This window comes from Solanum tuberosum, unplaced genomic scaffold, assembly GCF_000226075.1.
Source record: "Solanum tuberosum cultivar DM 1-3 516 R44 unplaced genomic scaffold, SolTub_3.0 scf00144, whole genome shotgun sequence".
Classification (NCBI taxonomy): Eukaryota; Viridiplantae; Streptophyta; class Magnoliopsida; order Solanales; family Solanaceae; genus Solanum; species Solanum tuberosum.
The window spans coordinates 1329604-1345178 of record NW_006239074.1 but is presented as its reverse complement, the minus strand read 5'-3'; the positions used below and the strand labels follow the sequence as shown (position 1 = coordinate 1345178).

The 15575-nt window shown below is 30.6% G+C and overlaps 1 pseudogene; it reads right to left on the bottom strand.

The window, feature by feature from the left end:
• Window positions 1–1721, bottom strand: part of LOC102604758 (disease resistance protein RGA2-like) — a 6318-nt pseudogene extending 4597 nt beyond the window's left edge.
• Window positions 1722–15575: the final 13854 nt, after the last annotated feature.

Below are 15575 nucleotides of genomic sequence, written 5' to 3'. Positions count from 1 at the left end.
CCGGACGGATTCCCTGCCAACTGCCCAACTTTTAATGGCCATAACTCGCTTATACGAACTTGGAATTGAGCAAACTCAGCGGCTTTGGAAAGATCATTCCACAAGCTTCACAACCATAACTGGAACTACTCCCAACTCATCCTGAGCTAGAAGTTATGACTGCTCAAAGTTGGCCAAAAATCACTGATTTCCATACTTAGCCAAATTTTCCAGATTTTCAAATCCTTTCCAAAAATGAAAATTTTCAAATTCTAAGCCTCTTCTTAGCTATTTCAAATTGCCGGATGTTACACTAACATTGTTTATCAGGATTTTCACTATGTCATCTTCCTCTTTGTCTCTTCCATAAACTTGTGGTTCAGTTAAAACAGAACCTGGTCCAAGCAATGTCCACACGAGAATATTGTTACATTCAAGATAATTAGGAGTCAGCAGAAAATAGATAATGATATTTGCACGCCTTAAAAAGATATGGATGAGTTTGAGGAGCAGGAGACATGAGAAAATCATGCTGAGTTCCACTTGGCAAAGTGAAAAATGCTAGAGGATTTTCTCACTTATGAAATTACTTTCTATGACATAGAATTACAGTAATCATTAAGTACTCCTGTATTGAATTCACAATCTTTTCATGGTCTGAACATCTGAGTTTGTATTTGATAGGAGTAAAGTTGTTCTACAATCTTAAGAACTTTTAGAAAATAAGCTATATATCAATCATCAAAGTTAGTGAAGAGTTAAGACACTTGAGACTAAAATTTAGGGAAAATCTTTGAAACTTTCTGATACGACTACTTGTTTATCTTAGTTTATTTTTAAAGAGGATAAAATATATAAGCAGTAGTTATCTATAATAGTTATAGGCAGCAGTTATTAGGCAGTTATCTACAACAGTTATTAGTTAGTTATCTACAACAGTAACTATTTCTGTGTTAGTAGTTATCTTTATGTTTAGTATAAATATATGTATTTAGCAAAGATTCTGGAAGAAGAAGAAAAGTATTATATTTGTCTTTATATTTGGAGATTTGTCCACTCCATACGGACTTAGTTATTGGTTAATGCAGTGTTTAAGATTCTTGCACTTCATTTAATCAGTAAAGTTTTATTTTCATCTTGGTTTCTATCACTTTCCCTCACCCGGCCAATTACACAAATGAATTTGATAATTGCCAAAAAAATGAATATAGACAAAATTGTTGTAATACTAATTTAAGTGAGCACCTGTTTCCGGTCTAGCAACTTGTCTTTCTATAATCTTTTCGTGCAAATGAAAATCCGTTCTTTCCTTAGCAATTGCATCTAGTTTCTCCATCATCTCTTTTATCCTTTTCCCAATCTTGTGACGGGAAACAATAGCCTTTGGATTATGTCGTCCTAATCGAGACTGCTCGAGTCTTGCTGCCTTACATTCGTCCAATAGGTCATCAACTTTATACGCAGCAGCATTGAGTTTCTGTAACCAGTTTTTAATTGCCTTGTCCTTAAGTTGCTTCTCCTGAGCATCTTCAAGCACCGCTTGGATTGTAGAAAACCCGCTCGAAATATTTTGGAAGTCATTTTGAAAACCGAGAAGCAATCCAAGTTCCCCTTGGATGAAAGAAGTGATATTTTCTAGCAGAATTTGAAGGAAAGCTTCAGCCATATATATATATAAGTTGAACTTAAAATTAGATGATATATGTGTAGATTACTGGAATTGTTGTGAGTTAGCAATGAATCTAACTAAGATGTTGGAATGAAATATGGACAACTGAAAGTAACTCAATTATTCCACCATGGGCCCATCTCTCTCAATGATTCACACTTTGTTTCATCAATCCAATAACTAACTGTTGAATTTGATTTAAAGCATTTTTTATGGTGGGGTAATCTGTCAACTATGTCTACAAAAAGTTTCTAAGAACCTGTTAAAATTAAAAATAACTTTTGAATTATTTGGGTAAAATTAAAAGGTTCTCTTAAGCTAGCATTCGTTTTTTCGTATATAGCACACCAATCCAAAATGCAGGGTTCAAAGAGAGTTGTTATTACAGGAAGTCAGCATATGATGTGATAATTTCTTTAATTTTTCGTCACATAAAAATCAGTGAGATTAGTATCTTTTTTGTTTTGTTTTCCATGTTTTAGCTTGTTTTAGGTAAACTGAAATAAATTGGCCAACTCTGGTAAAATCAACTGATATACACATTTGGAATGTGAGCAATTCATCAAAACCAAATCGTAGATGAGATAATGCATCTTGAAATAAGTATTTTTAAGGGTAATGCTAAATGGCCAAAAAATTTGGCCAGAACTTTTAAAAAAGAATAATATCTTTTTTATTTTAAAATAAATTAATCTTTTTTCCATTTTTTAGTTAAAAGGTATTAAAGTTAAAAAGGTAAAAATGTTTTAAAAGGTAACATAACATAGATAAAATATCATTCTGACCAAATTTTCTGACCAAAAAATATTTTCCTATCAAATTTATCTTCTTTCGACCTATTGGAATTGGTATGCATATTCATGAAAACTGCTAGCTAGTTTCATATCTGTCTTTTCTTGTGGGGTTGGTTTGTCAATAAAAGTAACAAGCACACTTTGTTTTTTTTTTTTTTCAGTTCAATATTCAATATTTTAGCTTTATCTGCAGAATTTTTTTCAAAAGAACATCACTTTTTGTCTTTCCAATTTCTCAATTAGTCCAACTTATTGAATGTGTAAATTTCGGGGTGGTACCTAAATTAATGTTTTGCTGTATTAAAATGTTTACAATGCTTAAGAGTGCAGAGTGTATTGAATGTGAATTAAGGTCATGATAAAAGAACTCTAGCACAAATTCAAGTTTTCGTATAAGTTTATACAAGTGTCAAATTCAAACAAGCATATCTCTTAGACTATGAAGAATTATGTGGACCATAATCTATCAAATTAAATCCCTTGTCAACCATCTAGTTGTTATTCAATTCGAATCCATATCAAGAAGTTATGGTCATTTTAGTGAAGTACTATCAAACAGTCAAGTCCCGACAAATCACTTACCGAGCATAAGTGGATTTTACGGACAACTGAAAGGAAGAAGGACAAAGCTTAAGTTGATGGAGTTGTAATAATTACAAACTTTTAAAACTGTTTTTCAAACATTTGTTTTGGCATCTCTTTTATTTTGGGGTAATCTTTCTAAAAAATAAATTCTCTTAAATCTTTCTTGATACGTAGTACGCCAAATGTGAACAGGGGGAGTATTTATCAGTCAAAGGGAATTTGATTCCTCTCCATAACACCTTTTCTCAATTTTCTAAATGACACTTGTAATATTAAAAAATCTAGATTAAATTAATTTAGCAATCCTCTTAATCATAGTTAAAGACTAAGTTAGGTAAAATACACTCCAATATTGCTAAGAAAAATTTCAATCTTCAACAAATTTTGACTCCTCAATAATATTATCATTTTAGGTATACTTTCTAAATTACTTTATTCTATGACATTATTTTCTTAATACTGGTGAAAGCAGATTTTATTGAAATTTACTTCCTGATCCTAATTACTTGTCCATTTTTTCTTTTTTAGTTATTCCTAATTACTTGTCCATTTTGACAAATCAAGAAAGGACAAAAAAATTTACATGTTATACCCTCAATTAATTAATTTGAAAAAGGTAAAACTTCTTGAAAATTTTAACTTTTTAATTCATTCACTTCATAACTAATATGGGTAAAATGGTAAACTCACTATGTCAATAATTATTTTCTTAGTAGGTGTGTCAATTCAAAAGTGGACAAATAATTTGTGACATCTTGCAAGTTAATATAACTATGAAGAAGCTGGAAATCGGAAATAGTCATTTTTGGAAAGAATTTAAAAATCTGGAAATTTAGTTAAGTATGGAAAAAGTGAGTTTTTGGTCAACTTCAACGGTCGTAACTCCTATCTCAGGATGAGTTAGGTGTATTTCCAGTTATGTTTGCAAAGCCCTTGGAATGATCTTTCCAACGCCGTTGAGTTTTCTTGATTCCGAGTTTGTATGAGTGAGTTATGCCCTTTGGAAGTTGGGCTGTTGGCACAGGGAAGTCAGTCCGAATTTTGTAAGGGTATTTTGATCTTTTCCCTAACCATTTCTTTTGGTTATTTTAAGGGTCTAGACTGATTTAAAATCAGTTTTCCCTTTTAAAAGTGAGTGTTAGGGCTTTTGAGAGAAGAGAGAAAGAAGAGGAGAAAGAGAAGAAGAAGCAAAGTTCGTTGAGATTGTCGTGATTTTCTTTGGGGTGATCCCTATTAAGGTATGTGAGATCATAGTGTTGGGTTGGTTCATTCCCCCACACGCCAAACTCGTTTTAATTTCTGAGAAAAGATTTGGTTGTGTTTGTTGAAGTCTTGTGGTTGTGTTGAAGTTCTTGTTGATTTGGGACATGTTTCCGATTGTATTTTCGAGTTGAATCTATTGTATATTAAGGGTTTTAATGATCCCAGGTGTTTGGGGAAAGAACCTTTGAAGTTAAGAGGGTTTAGAGTTGGAAAAATGAAGGAGGAAAATCGGGCTTCTTGCATGAAACAAGTCCGTGTCGCGGACTTGTTCCCTCTGTGAACAAAATCTGCTCCGCGTCGCGGAGAGGACGCGGACTCCACTGTTTCAGAATTTAATTTCGTAACTTTTCTTAAGTTTAGCTGTCCTAAATCATTCCTAAACATCATGAGGTCTTTCCAAACACAAATCATAATCCTTGAATCCATAATTCAATTCAAGAAAGTTAGGATCAAAGTCAAGTGAAGTTAATAGTTAAGTATAGGATCAAGTCTTTAAAGCTTTGCAAGAGTCTTTATTAAACGTTTTAACTTCGTTTTAAGGCTCAAGTTTCAAGTTAAGTAAAGAGTATAGAGTTTCAAGTTAAGTAAATAGTTGAGTTCATTTCTCAAAAGTTAATAGGGAACTAAGTATTCCCAAAGAAGTTTATAAATGTTTTCACATTTGAGTAAGAAAGGAACTATGTTGTCCAAGAGATTCCTTTGGGCTAAGCTTTGAGTAATTATCTCAAAATAAACAAATAAGTTTGTGTTTAAAACACTTATGAGCCAAAGTATTTTTGGGAGTAGTATTGAGCACCGAATTGGGGACGCGAGTTCATATTAACTCAACTCTCCATAAGAACCATGTAGCCAACATTGGACTTGACGGGTCATTCTTTTTAGATGATCACGTAAATTAAGCTAGTGGATCCACTAAGTTAAGTAAGGTCCTATATCACGGCAAGGTATAGGATAGTCCTTAGGCAACGTGAGGTAAAACGTTGTATCATCACTAGGGCTCATAGTGGTGGTTGTCGGTTAAAAAACCTCCCACAAAAGTTATATTACTTTTATATAAGTAAAGTTGAGTTTGTCATTGTTTTATCATTAACGAGCTAAGTTGTTTACACTGTTTTACAAGCTATTTATATATTGCATGTGTCTTATTGCTTTATATTGAGTTCAGTTATTCATGAGTCGAACAGAGCCAAGGTAAGAGTTCCTTTGTACTCCTTTCAAGCTTAAGTTGTTGTTTAGCTTTCCAGCTCGCATACTCGTACATTCAATGTACTAATGCCAGTTGGCCTGCATCTTATGATGATGCAGACGCAGGTACCCAGGATCAGCATCCAGCACACCGTTGATCCAGTTGAGCACTCTAGAGTCAATGGTGAGCCTCCTTCCTTTCCGGAGGACTCGGTTAGTTTGTTCTCTTAGTTTTGTTTTATTAGGATGTTGCGGGGACTGTCCCAACATCTATCTTAGTATTATAGAGGCTTCATAGACAGTCAGTCAGTTAGTGTTGAGTTTCTCATATGTGTATATATGTATAAATATTCTATTTTGAGACTCGAGTTGCCTTTTTGGCCAAGATTTTATCAGTTGGGTTGTTTTATGACCTTTCATTGCATTGAGTTATTCTGTTGAGTTAGGTTTCCGCTGAGTTAAGAAAGCCATGCCAAGGGTTCGCTTGGGGGCCAGCAATGGTCTTCGAGTGCCGGCCACGTCTAGGGTGTAGGCTCGGGGCGTGACATAATTAGTGACAGAGGGAGTATTGAATTAGGAGTTATGATTATCAAAAGTCATAAGAGTTATGGAAAATAAAGACAATTAAGTTTTTATATTAAAGAATATGAATAAATAGGTAATAATTGACACATTCATTTTTGTACAATAATAAAATAGAAATATTGTCAACAAAAAAGAAAAAGAAAAAAAAATGGGATTCTTGGTCAAAGAAAAGTGTCGCATCACTTTTCTTTTATCTAGCTTTATATGGAGTATATGAATATAGATATTGATAGATATAGATTTGTTTCCTCTATAATTTTTATTTTTGATTTTTAGCTTTATCTGTTAGTTTATTTATCTAAATTAGTTGGAATGAAATATGGACAGCTGAAAGTACGAAGCACAAACTCAATTATTCCACCATGGGTCCATGTCTCTCAATTATTCACACTTTGTTTTTCCAATCCAATAACTGACCGTTGGTTTTGATTTAAAACATTTTTTTTTTCGCATCACTTTTATGATGGGGTAATCTTTCAACTATGTCTACAAAAAAAAGTTTCTAAGAATAACACTTTTTTTAATCTTTTTCTATTGGAAGAAAGATTTCAAGTATATATAATTATTTTCATACTTCATTATCCACTTATATAATAAAAGAAAATTGTGTGCCATCCAGAGATTGATGCGATTTTTCTTTTTCATTTTATCAATAGCATAGAAAGCAAAACATTGCCTCAAATCAAGTGGACAGTGTCAAAATGGGTTTCGTTCGCTAGGCCGGCCCAACCCAACCCTTGAATTAAATGGGATTGGGCTCAATTTTTTCAGCCTATTTAGGAACAACGCCTTTTAGCCCAACCTCATTTGGCCCGCTGGCCTCGTAGGCCCAACTCGCAAGCCTCAGAGGCCAACCCGCGGGCTGTGAATTATAAAATATTTATTATATATATAATTTAAGTAGTGTTTTACTTGTTACGATTTTGTCAATAAATATTTTTAAAATATCAATACAAAATCAAGACTATAATTTTTACATATATTTTATATTTTAGGGTCATTAGCCCACTAAATTTTCTTATTAGCCCAAGTCCATTACTCCATTATAACTATGATGAATCTTTGACCTCTTTTACTTTTGTTTTATGCCTAATTTTTCACTTCTCCTTTATTGTCTTGTTTATGACAATAGTGATCATGTAATGTGTTTTGCTCGGATGAAACTTATGAATGTTGTATCTTGGCTATTATGTATTTGTTTTGTGTAATTCATCAACGTTCGTATTTCTAAGAGGGAAAATGTTGTCCCTTTTTTGGTTGAAGGGTCAACCCGTCCCAACCCGTGGCCCGCTTAGGACTGAGTTGGGCTGCTATTTTATAGGTCTTTTAATTAAAAGGGACAGTTCGTCTCAACTCATTTAACTCTCTAGCCCGTTAGGGTTGGATTGGGTTGAGCCAGCCCATTTTGACAGCTCTACATACTGAGTCTCAAAACACATAATATTTCTAGTTGTCAACTTTGTGCTTCCTTTCCCATTCCTTTGAGTATATGCTTTTGAAAAATGAAACAAAAAAATTCCTTTAAATTTTTCTTGATTCATATATAGTATGCCAAATGTGTCAAACTTCTTCTATTAATTTTTTCCTTTATATGAAAAGCTCACTTTTTTAAAATAAAACTATAACATATTATTGATAAAATTAAAATGGGACTTTTCACATTTGGAAGACTAAGGCACGTGCCTTTTTTTTTTTCAAACTTATTAGCGTCATCCCTGCTTCAAATCCAATTTAAATCTCCACCAAAACGATTTCAAATTTCGAATATACCCTCCTTATACTATTTTCAACGAGTCTAAACAATACTTACTCCTTAGACGTCTCGAATCTTCATGCCTCATAGGCTCAAACATATCAAGCAACATTGAGTTTTTGCTTTAAAAAGCATTTTGAAAACTTTTCAAAACAGTATTTAGAAGGCTGAATTTTGAATAAGTCTGCAAGGTAAGTACATCTCAATTTTCTATTTATACTTTTTCTATATATTTTATTTTTCATATTTGGATTTGGCATGTCCATTAAAAAAATAATGATTGACATGACTATTTTACTACATTGTGTTCTCTCTCCCATTTTCTTCTTTTTTTTCTCTTTGTTGTGTGTATTTGACTAGGGCACTAGGCCCAAATGAGTTTTGTAGCTCCTTATTTTACATTGTGAATTTTATAAATGACATATATAAGACTAATAATTTCAAGTTATGACAGTATAATAATTCTTTCAAATTGTAACAATAAAAAATTGCAGGTTCTAACATTTTATTAAAATAAAAAATACTTTAAAATAATAATCGAAATAGATTTTTTTTTTTAAAAAAGAAGGTAAAAAACGGATATAGTTATAGTAATAAATTTGAATTCATTAATGATAATTAATATTTGCCATGAAATTAGGAGATTCAAAACAAAAGAGGAATATTTATTTTTCTTTTATTTTAAACTCAAATCAGTTCAAAAAACTAGTAAAAATTAATTTGTTTGGAAAAAATATAAGGTAAAAAACGGATATGTTAGGAGTAATTAATTTTGAATTCATTAATGATAATTAATATGTGCCATAAAATTAGGAGATTCATAAAAAAGAGAATATTTGTTTTCCATTTTTTACTCAAAACAATTAAATTCCTTTCAAAAAACAGATTATTTTTTTTCAAACGTTTGTCTCTCCTCTCAATTTTTTCTGTAATTTGTCGTCAGTCACAACTAGTTTCAGTTGATTTTTATCCAATAATCTTCATTTGTGTTGTAATGGACGGCTTCTTATCAATATTAATAAAACATGGTGGTAGATGGGATCCTTCAGGTTGGTATTCTTTGCGGTTTTTTATTTGTATTGTTATACAACTCAAACGTAAAAATAATAATAATTAAGAACAAGGAAAGGAAGTTTTCAAATTTTGGTTGTGTATAATAGAATTTAATTGTGACGTTTTTGGTATGAACACTTTTTTTTTTAGATTACATAATGTTTGTTTGAAAATGCAAAAGATTTTGGTATGAATTTTTTTTTAATTTATGATTTCTGGTAAAAAATAAATTATATAAAATTTATTTCTATCGGTCATACCACTTTTTTGTACAATTTTGAACTTATATTTGAATGAATTGTGTATACTGGTTACTTACAAAATTATTCAAATTTTGTTTGTGTATAATAGTTTTATTAGGCATAATACATATATTGGACCCTAAACTTGGCTTAAAATTTTAATTTTGACCTCCAACTTTCATAGTGCACAAACATGCACTTTAACTATCCAACCTTTTAATAAATAAATGCGTGAATCCTACTTGGCAAAACGCGTGATGTGCACGTATTCTGCGCGAGTTAGGAGTAATTTTCGAGTCCCACAACAGTAAAAAAAAAATGTTGAAATGACAACTCTATCCCCCGGATTCCGGCCAATCTCCGGCAACCCAAAACCTCCGTTCATTTTCTTCTTTTTCAGGCAAAATGCCACCAAATACCCAGCCGTTCTCCTTCTTCCTCGCACCAGAGCACAACCCATGAAGCGAACGAGCTTCGAGCTTGCTAAACCCACCAAATACCCGACCTCAAACCCATCAGATCCGCCATCTCCGGCGAGAATCCAAATGACTCCTCAAACCCCATGAAAACAGACCCAACAACCACAAACACCTAAATCAAGAAGCCAGCCATCAACAAACCTCTAAGCTTCGTCAAACAATGAGCTCCAAGCTCTAAAAACCATTAGGAGGAATTAATTTTGATTCTTATATATAAATTAAAATTAATTTTGAATTTTTTTAGTTCTAAAATGACGTGTAAAATATTTAATTAGTTGGCAGCCATTGAGTGGCTCACTAATACACGTTGGAGCGTTTGCATTACATGCTCTTTGGCTGCAAAAATTGTGTGTTTATTTGTTTAAAAGTTGGATAGTTAAAGTGTATGTTTGTACACTTTGAAAGTTGGAGGTCAAAGTTAAAATTTGAAGTCAAGTTTAAGGTCCAATATGTATATATATTATGCCTTTTAATTATGGCGTATGAACATTACATAAAATTTGTTTGAAATTGGTATAGATTTTGGTATGAACATTCTTTTTTTTTTTTTGTATGTTTTTGATTTTAAAAAATTACATAATTTATACCATGTTGGTACGATTTTGGCATTATATTGAAATGAATTTTGTTACTGTGTATCTAATAAATGATAATTAATTGTTAGAAGTATTATTAATTTTTTGATATGATTCTGGTATAAAAATTGACGTAACTTTCTTATGAAATTGGAATAATAGTAAGATCAAATTTGTATGAAAATTTATAGTTTTTATGATGCGAATCTGATAGGATTCAATTTCTATTTTTGGCATTATATTGGTTGGAATTGTACATAATAATGGGATGAAATTGGTATACTATTTATTTAATAAAAGATAATTATTAGTTATAAATTGTATGATTTCGTAATTTTTTTGCATGAATCTGGTATGAATCAGTGTTTACTTTTGGCATCAAATAAGTATATAAAGTATGCATAAAAATGATATGAAATTCTTATACTGATATAACATATCTACAAAAGTTATTTGTACTTTTGTATCCTGTAATACCCACACAATAATTTATGATGGAACACAAAAATATTCAATTCAAAAAGTGTCAGAGCATAAATTATTGCCGTCTGGTTCAAAAAAACTTTTGGAAGGCCACAATTTGAACGTCGGAAAGGGTTTGCTGATGTGAAGTTCAAGAGGTCTAAGGTTATGTGCAGTACATGTCATCGAGAGGGACACAACCGGAAGACATGTTCAAATTACCCTACTGAAAAAAAGACATAATTTATTTTTATTTTGATTTAGTTCTTTTATTGTGACAAACTCATGTTTTTTGATTTATTTTGTCTTTTAAGTTAATGAATTATAATTTCATAACATTTATTACGTGTACTAGCCAACCTAAATCTAGTTAATGTTATATCCAATTTGTATACATTTGATATCGAGATGATATTCCATTGAAAAAATTGAAAAAAACAACAACATGGAATTGAGATTTTAAACGAATTAGCCAAAACTAGTTAATTTTGAGATTTCAACCAAATTAGTCAGCCTAAAACTAGGTAATTTTGTACCCAATTAATATACATTTGGTATCGAATTGATATCCCATTGGAAAATTTAAAAAACCAACATGTAATTGAGATTTCTACTGAATTAATCAGCCTAAAACAAGTTAATGTTGTATCCAATTGGTATACATTTGGTATCTAACTGATATCCCATTGGAAAAATTGAAAAATCAACATGTAATTAAGATTCAACCAAATTAGATAACCTAAAACAAGTAAATGTTATATCTAATTGGTATCCAACAGATATCTCACGTGAAAATGGAAAAATAAAATGTAATTGATATTTCTAATTGGTATTAAACTGGTATCCAACTAGAAAATTTAAGTTTATTTGTATCCAATTGGTATTTAATTAGTATCAAACTGGTGTCCAATTGGGTATCAAATTGATATCCAACTTTGAAAATTTGTATCAAATTGGTATCTAATTGGTATTCAGCAGAAAATACAACATATAATTAAAATTTCGACTGAGTAAGTCAATCTAAACTAATTAACATTGTATCCAATTAGTATCCGTTCCGAAAACCTAATTGTAGCAATGTATACAATTGGTATCTAAATAGAATTTTAAGATATTTAATTCTTATTATTTTGTATATGTAGTTTTTTTTCAAACTAAAATCTCAATCTAAAACTGGGTACTGCTGATATCCAATTTGTATCTAATTGGTATCCAGGTTGAAAAATTATGACTAATACTGCATGAAATTGGTATCCAACTGGTGGCCAACTTTTATCCATCTAGATTTAATTAAGCCTAACAATGTATATTTATATACTCAACATAAAACATACTCTTGATTTTCAAATATCATGAACGAAAATCAATAAAATTTGTTTAATACTACATAGTAACAATAATGCATAGTATATATTATTGTCAAAAAACTGAAGCAAAAAATAAAGGGATAATACATATATTGGACCTTAAACTTGGCTTCAAATTTTAACTTTGACCTCCAACTTTCATAGTGCACAAACAGACACTTTAACTATCCAACCTTTTAATAAATAAACACGCATGTCTTACCTAGCAAAACGCGTGATGTGCACATTTTTTGCGCGAGTAGGAGTGATTTTTGTGGCCTACAACAGTAAAAAAAAATGCTGAAATGACAACTATACCCTTGATTAATTTTATTTTATTTTTAGTTCAAAAATGCACGTGTAAAGTGTTTAATTAGTTGGCAGCCATTGAGTGGCTCACTAATACACGTGGCAGCGTTTGCATTTCACGCTCTTGGCTCCAAAAATCACGTGTTTATTTATTAAAAGGTTGGATAGTTAAAGTGCTTGTTTGTGCACTATGAAAGTTGGAGATCAAAGTTAAAATTTGAAGTCAAGTTTAAGGTCCAATATATGTATTATGTAGGATAATTGGTAGTATCCAGATCATGCTCTTTTTCTATGCTCGGTCCATCAATTTTGCTAGCAACAATACCAGTTACTTCACTCTCACTAATTGTGTCATCATCGTTTTTACTTCTTCCATACTGCAATGGGATTGTGGCATACCTTTGACGACATTTTACATCAATGTCAATGTGACCCATATCAAAAACTTCATTGCAAATACATTCAACAAATAAACTTGTGTGCATGCACAATCACTAAAAAAATATTGAAAAAAATTATTTTGAAAAAGAAAGTGAATTCATTATTATTATAAAATTACAATAATTTAAGAATACATACTTTGATATTGGATCTTGTTAACGTACATCATTGATAAATTCAACTTTGAGAGGATCAAGTTGAGCGACAGTTTTCGTTTGAATGGAGAAGAAGAACAATGGAGAAGTTGGAAGAGAAAGAAAAATCGGCATGGATGGAAAGAGAACGTGGGCATGTGGAAGTGGCCGGGTGAGGTGTGGCATGTGATAAGGTAAAAGAAATCCCTTGAAAGGTGTAATTGATAATTATGAACTTATTCTCTTTCATAATTTTCTCTTTCTCTCACCTATTAACATTATATAAATTAATGGGAAAAGGGTTAAATATGCCCCTACACTATTCGAAAAGGTCTAGATATACCCCCCCGTTTAAAGTTTGGCTCACTCATGCCCTCGCCATCCAACTTTTGGTCTAGATATGCCCTTATGGCGTTAGTTGGCATGCTGAAAATTTCCAACTCATTTTACATTTCTTTAAATGACAAATGGAATTGCCACGTGACATTTATATTAAAAGGGAAAGGGGTCACTTTGCCCCTAAACAATCCGACCCACTTTTAAAACACTTATCCGACCCATAAATCACCCCTCTTTTAAATAACCTATCTTACCCGTTTTCAACAATTTTGTTTAATTTTTATTTTTTTGGGTAAATCCCGAAATGAGTAATTGATAAATAAAAAAAAAGAAAAATATGAAAAAAATATAAAATTAACGCAAAAAATTTACAAATAAATATTGTAATCTTAAATTCGACAATTTCAATAATTTTTCTAAATTTTTATTTTTTTCGGTAAATCCCGAAAATGAGTAATTGATTAATAAAAAAATATGAAAAGTATGAAAAAAATATAAAATTAACGCCAAAAATTCACAAATAAATATAGTAACCTTAAATTCAACAATTTTGTTTTATTTTATTTTTTCGACAAATCCCGAAAATGAGTAATTTATTAATAAAAAAAGGAAAAATATGAAAAAATATAAATTTTATGCCAAAAAAAGGATAGGAATCATCGTAAACGACTAAAAAATGTCATTTTCGATACATAAAATATCTTGTCGGAGCTACACCAATAAAAAGATTCTTAACGTAATTGTTTTCTACGATATAAAGGTAAACGTGATCGTAATATATTACACTTTTAATTTCAACAACAATAATAACATGTTCAGTGTAATTCCTTAAGTATGAAATTTTATATATTTTTTCATATTTTTCCTTTTTTTATTAATAAATTACTCATTTTCGGGATTTGCCGGAAAAAAAAATTAAACAAAATTATTGAAATTGTTGAATTTAAGGTTACTATATTTATTTGTGAATTTTTTGCGTTAATTTTATATTTTTTTCATACTTTTTATTATTCAATTACTCATTTTTGGGATTTACCGAATTTTTTTTTTAAACATTATTGAAATTGTTGAATTTAAGGTTACTATATTTATTTGTAAATTTTTTGAGTTAATTTATATTTTTCCTATTTTTTATTAATCAATTACTCATTTTCGAGATTTACCAAAAAAAAATAAAAATTAAACAAAATTGTTTAAAATGGGTCGGATAGTGTAGCGACCCTAAAAATAGATAGGTGAAACTAGAGCCTAATGTATGAATTTTTAAAGTTTAAGCATAAATTGGAGTTATGAAATTTTCCAAAATAAAAATTGGACTTTGCCTTAGTTTTATTTGGTAGGTCCATGTAGGCAAGGGGCATTTTCGTAAATATTAATTTTAGTTAAATTAAAAAGTGGGTATATTTTATATTATTTCTAATTTCTATACATGGTATTAAAACTTTTAAAAAGGTTTGTTTTAATTCATTCTTAAAAAAAAAAGGGGGGTTCTCTCTAGAACACCATTGAAGGCAAAGGTCAAGTTGGAGCTAGGGTTCGAATTGAAGGTTTCTTGCATCAAACTTTCGTGGGTTTTCTCAATACTAAGGTATGGTGGCTCTTTATCTAAAGCTAGTTTTCGCTTTAGAACCAATTTCAAAGGGTTTTCAAATTCTCAAAAGTTATGAAAAACTTCTATTTGTTACTCTACTCAAGGGTTCTTGCATTAAGTGGTTTTAAATGATGGATTGTGATATTGTTGATATTAAATCGATGTTTTCAAGTGAAAAATCTCATGAACCCTTGATTTCACAAATTTCTATATTTGACTTACGAAATGGGTTTGTTGATAATGATTGGGTATTGATGAATTTATGCTTAGAATAGATTGTATTGTTGATGTTTATGATTTTCTATATCTATTGATTAATGTTGAGGATGGCTTTGGAGGATGGTAAGTTGATTTAATCTCATATTATTGACATAATTGTTCTTGCTTGGTTTGATCCACTTATGGTGGAGGTGTTTAATTATGGATTGTATTATGAATATGGCCTTGAAGGCATTATCTATTGAATTAAAGTGTTATCAAGTTATGAAGTGTTATAGTACTATGTGAAGGTATTCTTATGGTTATAAGGTGATCTTGTACAAAGTGTTATTGTAGTGTGATTGAAAGTATGTTCTCTTTAAATGTCCATATGTGACGTTTGTTGACACCCAATTTTGGACCTCCGCAATATAAATTAATCATTGAGCTTCTTCAATTTCTAACGATTTAAAATAATTAGTTTTATAAAAAAAATAGAAATAAAATAAAATAAACATAGTTTGCAAGTTATTTTAAATAGTTTTGTCACTTCTTTAATATATATATATATATATATATATATTTTATATAGT